At 46.3% G+C, this 7491-nt stretch overlaps 1 non-coding gene across 1 annotated transcript; it reads right to left on the bottom strand.

Moving 5' to 3' along the window:
* Nucleotides 1–7056: 7056 nt before the first annotated feature.
* Nucleotides 7057–7242, bottom strand: LOC132004649 (U2 spliceosomal RNA). Its single transcript, XR_009400602.1, has one exon. It is a non-coding gene; the product is annotated as a U2 spliceosomal RNA (small nuclear RNA).
* Between the last annotated feature and the right edge of the window lie 249 nt (nucleotides 7243–7491).

The following is a 7491-nucleotide window of genomic DNA, read 5'->3' as shown; positions in this document are numbered from 1 at the left end:
CCCAGCCCTGGGTACCTGCCCGCCAGACCTGAGAGCAGGGACCGGAACACATTCTTGCGTAGCCACGTTCACAACAACGTTATTCCCAGTAGCCAAACGGGAAACCAGCCCCATGTCCATCGAGAGCAGAACGAAGTCAGACGTGATGTGTCCAGACCCTGGCAGATGATTCGGCCTTAAACAGGCGTGAGTGTCGGGGTGCGCACAGCACGGAGGGACCTTGAAAACCTTGTGCTGGAAGACCGGAGGAGGGTGTCTCCGCCCCTCGTAATGCCAGGGGCTCAACTTTTCCTCTCTTTCTCTTCCTTTCTTTCGGAGGATGAGGTCATCCACTTCCTCTCCATGCTTCCTGGTCCGCATTGATCTCTCCTGCTGGATGGATGAACAAGTCAAGGTGGTCTTCTCTCCTTCCTGAAACAGCTTCGGAGACTGGCTTTCAGGACAACCTGTTCCCTGGGTTGCCTCCCGCATCTCTGCTGTCCCGCTCAGTCTCCTTGACTGTGAACACGGGCCAGTTCCCTCTTGGACACCTCAGGCAGTGCCCACCTCCTCGGGGTCCGAATCTCCCCCAAGACTTTAGGTACCAACTGCGCTGACCCCCAAGTTCCCATCTCGTCTGTCCTGAACGCCCGGCTCGTGTGTCTGCCTCCGGCACGCGTCTGCGGGGTGCCCGATCGAGACGGCGAACAGCACGGCCAAGCTTGTGCTCCAGGTTCCTGCCTCCCCGACCTGTCCTGCTTCAGGAACAGCAAAGCTACTCACCAGGTGGCTTGGGTGCTCTCTGCCTCCTCTCTTTTGTCACAGCCCACAGCCCGGCTCTCAGCAGCCCCAACCTGCTCCACCCAATCCTAACCTAGCCTTCCTCCTCACCCCAGTGATCTTCCATCTCCTAACAGGTCTGCCTGCTGCCCCCAAGCCCCCTCCAACAGCCTCCTTGCCACAGACAAGCCAAGGCAAGCCTTTGGCAACTTAAGTGAAACCAGGTCAGTCCTCTGTTGGAAAGCCCCCACGACTTCCAGCTCTGAAAAAAAAAAAAAAAAAAAAAAAAAAAAAGAGTGCAAAGTCTTTATCTTGGCCTCTGGGGCCCAGCATGAACCAGTCCCAGTTCATTCCTCTCTGAGCCATACTGCCTGCTTGTGTTCCTTGAACATGTGTGCACTGTGCTGTCTCAGGGCCTTTGCACTGGCCATTCCCTCTCCCTGGGCTGCTGTTACCTCCCGAGTTCCACATGTCTCACACTTGCATCTGTGTCTGTCCATCAGAGAGGCCTTCTCCAGCTATGCCGACCTTGAAGGGCAGCTGTTTTTGCTCCCTCTCTGCACGCCTCGCCTTGTTCCCACAGCTTTTATGCCACCTGCCATGTATATAATTACTTACTTGTTTACTGTCTCTCTGCCCTACTTCGTGAGGGCCTGCGCTTTGTTTTGGGTACTGTGTCTCTAGGGTCTGGCCTGTAGTCGGCCCTAATACATGGGTGAAAGAGAGTAGCCCAGTGCCTTTGCCCATCATCTTGAAAAGATCTGGGCTAACTCTATCTATCCATCTATCTATCTATCTATCTATCCATCCATCCATTTATTTTTAAGTAGGCTCCATGTGGGGCATGAGTTCAAGCCCAGTGTGGGACTTGAACTCATGACCCTGAGTGCAAGGGTCCCACGTTCTGGTGACTGAGCCAGCCAGGTGCTCCTGGGCTAACTCTGGAGATGGTTTGGGACACAGAGGCCTGGCTGGTGAGAGGTCAAGCCCCAGAGGTGAGTCAATCTGAGTTTGACTTTCCCTTGTGTCTCTCTCTCCAGGATTTGGGGTGCTTTTTCCATGCATACTCTCCTTTGAAGGCAAGAGGCCAGGACAACAGGCCCAAGATGCCAGGAGGTGATCTGAGGTCTGTGACGGCATCAAGGAAAAGCTATAGCCCCCAAATCTAAGGTGTGGACCCAATCTGCAAATACCTTGCATGTGGTCTTTAAGGGGATTTGGCTCCTGGCTGAATGTCTGTGGTCTCCCCCGCTGGCCCCAGCTTCCGGGCCCCCTGGGCCTGGGTCCCCCTCGCTGCACTCTGTCCGGGTGTGGGCAAGAGACACTCACATGCCTCTGATGTTAACGGGGAGGCGCAGGGAGAGAGCGAGTTGGGGCCGGGGACGCCCCTGCCACGCCGGCCTGGGACCCAGCCAAGAAACACCTTTCTGGCTTGGCTGTCCTGGAGGGAGGGACGGGAAATCTGACAGCCCCAGGACCCCAGGGTTTCCAGACCTGTCCCATCTGGCAGCAGCTAGTCTGAAAAGGCGGGAGGGTTGTCAGCAAAAAGTCAACCGAAATTTATTCCTTGAATCCGAAACTCCTGGGTGGAGAACTCAAGGCCAGAAGTCAGAGAATGGGGAGCTGCGGGCTATGCATGCTCCCCTCCCCCCCCTGCTTCTCTTCTGGGGTCTGCACTGTGCAGCCAGGAAAAGCAGTGCCTAAGGGCTAGGGCTCCCAAGGTGCCCTCGGTCTCATCCGTGGGAAGCAAGGAGATGTCCTTGCCTGGGGATGCCGCTCACTGCCACTCCGCCAACGGGCAGCGATGGACTTGGTGGGAACCACGGGTCATCTGGGGCAGTGATCTGCAGGTTGGGGAGGGGACAGCCCACCAAACAAGTACCCGCCCTTGATCTCCAGCATAGCCCTGGGGGGGGGGGTCTTTCTGCTGTGTATGGTGTCTTTATATTAACCCCTTGAGGAGAGAATTTAATTTGTAATAAATCTGTATTACGGTGGAGGTTCAGTGCCCCAGCAACTATAAAAATTAATTCCTTATCCCAAGCTTTATTATACAGCTTTTGCAATGAGTTGGCTTGTCGTTGAATTCCTGGTTTGGGCCACGAAGAGTAATCAGTGTCACCAAACAGCGTCATGTAATATGTCCCCTCTCTCTGCAGCCCCCCACCGGCCTCACCCCCGTGTCTCATCACCACCAGCTGGATCCCCTTGTAATCAGTCTTGTAAATGGGCTACGCTGGGCCATGACTGCCTGTTGGCTTTGACGGTCAAGAAGATGTTTTCTTTCTGTTCCTGAACGGCCAACTCTGCTCTTTCTCCTTCTTTTAAAGTACTGTATGTTCTTGGGGAGATCATTTTCCTCCTGAGCAGAGGAGGACTCTGACAGCTGTTTAGGAAGCAGGGCTCCTTAATCTGGGACCCAAGGGGGGCTTCCAAAGGTCTCAGAACCCCTTGAAATTTCTGGAAAATGTTGTGTCTACATGCATGGATAAGCACTTAGTTCCTTTCTGAGGAAGTGAGGCAGGAAGTTTCTACAGATGGACAGAGGGAATCCACCTCCCAAAGGATAGTAGCTAATATTTATTGAGAAGTGATATAGACCAGACACCCGAGGTCTCTAACCTGGTGTTTATGGACCTGTAGAGGTCCAAGAGCTTGGATGAGGCAAGTTTACATATTTAGTTTTGGCAAAGTTATCCTGCAATTTAGTATTTCCTTCCATTAAAAATGGCCTCAACACACCACTGTGGTTTTCACAACTGTTTCTTCACTACATGAATATTGTTGCAGATATCGCAAAATATTCTTTATGCCCGACATCACTTGGAAATCATGTTGGTTATTGAATCAGCAGCTACACTTTATTTCATACATTGAGGAAGAAGCACATATACTATGGCTATCTTTACGATATATTTTAAGAACGGGCATTCATTGTCATTTGTCACCTCTGTAATTCTATGCATTTCATTTTATGCATTTATAAGTATTATTCTGAGACGGAGTCCATGGCGGAGACACAATTAAGCACCACTGGTGTGTACTAGAGCATGCGCATGCATCTGAGACGATGCTGTGTCTGAGTTTGGACACCTCTCCCACTTCCTACCTGCCTGGTCTGTGCTCTACTGGTTCCCTTTGAAATGGGGACAACAGCCACCAAACAAGGGTGCTGAATGGTTAGAATTGCTGGTATAGGTGAAAGTTTTGAGGCACCCCCAGGTACGACATCATACTCTTTACATCAGTTTTCTCATTTAATCCTCCTGCAACTCTATACATTCAGTCCTAGAATTATTCCCATTTTATAGATGGAGACACTGAGGTTTATTTTAAGGAAGAGCCCAAGGTCAGCTAGTTAGGAAGTGGTAGAACTAGATAGAAGTCCAGGCCATTGGACCGCCAATCCCCCATGCAACACGGGCTTTCATTTTTTACCCATAATATTTACCACGCCTGGCACTCTTTATTCCTTCTTGTAGATCTGAATTCTGTATGGCATTATTTCCCTTCATCCTGAAGAACTGCCTTAGGCATTTCTTGTCATGCCGGGTTGCTACAGAGGAATTCTCTGAGTTCATTATCTGCAAACACGTTTGTCTCATTCTCATTTTTGAGAACTATTTTCACTTGACGTAGACTCATGAGCCAACAATCCTCCCTCCGCCTCAGCTCTTGCCTCCATTTCTTTAAGATTTTTTGCACCCTTATCTTCTGGCTGTGACTATATCTGTTGAGAAAATAGCTATAATTTTTATCATTTTTTTCTTTCTATGTAATGTATCTTTTTTTTCCTGCCTGCTTTCAGGATCCTCTTTTTTTCTTTTTCTTTTTTATCTTTCTTTCCTTTTTTTTCTTTAGCAATTTGACTATAGTATACCTAGGTATGGGAAGCTTTGAAGTGACCTTGCTTGAGGTTCTTTGAGATTTTTGAATCTGCAATGAACGTTTTTCATCAAATTTGGAAAATTTTAACTATTATTTATTCTGCCCCATTCTCTATCTTCTCTGTTAAAAACTCTACTTACATTAAAAAAACAAAAAACAAAAAACAACCTTCTGGGGTGCCAGGGTGGCTCAGTGCGTTAAGCCTCTGCCTTCAGCTCAGGTCGTGATCTCAGGGTCCTGGGATCGAGTCCTGCATCGGGCTCTCTGCCCCGCAGCGAGCCTGCTTCCCTCTCTCTCTCTCTGCCTGCCTCTCTGTCTACTTGTGATTTCTCTCTGTCAAATAAACAAATAAAATCTTAAAAAAAAAAACAACCCTTCTGCTTACATATATGTTATACCACATAATTTTGTCCAATAGATTATCAAATATCTGTTGGTTTTCATGAAATCTCTTTCTCTGTGTCCTTCAGATGGAATAATTTTTATTCAAGCTTCCTAATCCTTGCTTCCATAACATTCAATCTCCTAGTCAGTGAATTTCAAATAGTTTACCTATAAGTTCTGGAATTAACTTGGCTATTTTTAAATAATTTCTATTTCTTTCCTGAGATTCCCCCTGTTTTGTTCATGGTCAACCTTCATTTAAGTTTGTGAACACATTCTTAATGGCTGCTTTAAAGGTGTCTTCTGCCAAGATAGGTTAGTTCAGCTCTTTTTCTATTAATTTCTTTTTTCTCCCCTTGATACAAGTCATATTTTTCTATCTCTTCACATGTCTAGTAATTTTCGATTATATGCTGGACATTTCAGAAGATATGTTGTATGGCGTCTGGATCGTCTTAACCTACGTTAAAGATTTTATTTATTTATTTGACAGACAGAGATCACAAGTAGGCAGAGAGGCAGGCACAGAGAGAAGGAAGAAGCAGTTTCTCTGCAGAGCAGAGAGCCCGATGCCGGGCTTGATCCCAGGACCCTGGGATCGTGACCTGAGCTGAAGGCAGAGATTTTAACCCACTGAGCCACCCAGGTGCCCCTGTCTTAACCTACTTTAAAAAAATGTTGAATTTTGTTCGGCATGCAGTCCAATTCTTGGTGAATGCTTTTCCTCCTGCAAGGTTTGGTTGTATTCTTTGTCTGGGTGGACCCACTTTGGTTTTCAACTCAGATCTATGGTGTAGCCCTTAACCCAAGACATGATCTTTACTGCTAAGACCTGGGCTTTCTGGGGTCTCAGTTTAATTTAAAATATAGGCTATAGATTGATGCAAACTTCTTTTAGGGCCTTTGAGGGTACATCACAAAGAGAAAGTAAGTTATGCTGGGTAAGGGGGTGAAGATAAAACTATGATAAGAAGTATATTTGCCTGACTGTTGGTAGAGATATGCTGAGTATATTCAGATTGTGGGGGCAGAGAAAATGCACAGTGGTCACAGATCTAAGTCCTAAATGGGAAGTCACAGGACAATACAGACAAATTACCTGTATGGGTTTGTGACAGAGCCACTTCTCTATAGAGTTCTATATAGAATTCTATATAGAATTACAGCATAATTCTATATAGAAAGTTCAAGGATTTACTTATGATTAGATTCAGAGTCCTTGGAATAATGCTGGAGAGGCAAGCTGGTTTTAAATGTTTTTAAAGAAACACTGATGGGTTATATTTAGACACCTGTAGTGACCACTTAATGTACTCAAATATCTTGAAGTTACTTAGTAAGGACGAGAACAAATAGATAAGTTTACTTTGTGACTATAATAGTACCTCTTTGTAAGCAAATACACGTTATAACAGATGTACCTGAAGATAGTTCCTTTGTTTTGTCTTGTTTTGTTTTAAATATTTTATTTATTTATTTATTTGACAGAGAGAGCACAAGTAGGGGGAGCAGTAGAAGGAGAGGAAGAAACAGCCTCCCCACTGAGCAAGGAGCCTGATGCAGGACTCAACCCCAGGACCCTGGGATCATGACCTGAACTGAAAGCAGATGCTTAACAGACTGAACCCCCCAGGTGCCCCTGAAGGTAGTTTCAATAAAGAGTAGATTTTCCCCTATTGTCTTTGGTACATGATTAAGTTGCTTACATAGCTCCTTAACTCAGGCAAAGAGGACACACTTCATCTTAGCCCAAGTGGAAATTTGGAATGAGAGGTATCTGAATTAATCAATTAAGATAATAAGGGGCACCTGGGTGGCTCAGTGGGTTAAAACCTCTGCCTTCGGCTTGGGTCATGATCTCAGGTCCTAGACTCGAGCCCCGAATTGGGCTCTCTGCTTGGCGGGGAGCCTGTTTCCTCCTCTCTCTCTGTCTGCCTCTCTACCTGCTTGTGATCTCGCTTTCTGTCAAATAAAAATAAATAAATAAAGATAATAAATTAATAAATTTTTTTTTTATTCCCCCGAGGGGAGTGCACCGTTCCTGGAAGTACTGCAATACCAGGTCGATGCATGGAGTGGACGGAGCAAGCTCCTATTCCATCTCCCTGCTCCAAAAATCCATTTAATATATTGTCCTCGGATAGAGGACGTATCAGATATTAAACTGATAAGAACAGATACATAAATTAAATTAATAAATTTTGAAGGTAAAAATGGTATTTGCTGTCAAAGGCACAAGGTTGAGACCGATCACAGGTATTGTTCTGTTTCCCTAGTGTTATGTAATAAGCCTGAACTTAGGAGTTATTTAAACAATGACTACCTTAATTTTGCCCACTGGCTCAGTGGGGACAGCTTTTCTCTGTATTATGCAGCATCAAATGGGATGGCACAAAGGCTGGGCCTGGAGTCATCTAAAGGTCTGCTCACTTACAAGTCTGGTGGCTGATGCGGGCCATC

The sequence above is a fragment of the Mustela nigripes genome, chromosome 16 (assembly GCF_022355385.1).
Source record: "Mustela nigripes isolate SB6536 chromosome 16, MUSNIG.SB6536, whole genome shotgun sequence".
NCBI lineage: Eukaryota > Metazoa > Chordata > Mammalia > Carnivora > Mustelidae > Mustela > Mustela nigripes.
Note: the sequence above shows the minus strand (reverse complement) of the source record. Positions and strands in the feature narration are given on the sequence as shown.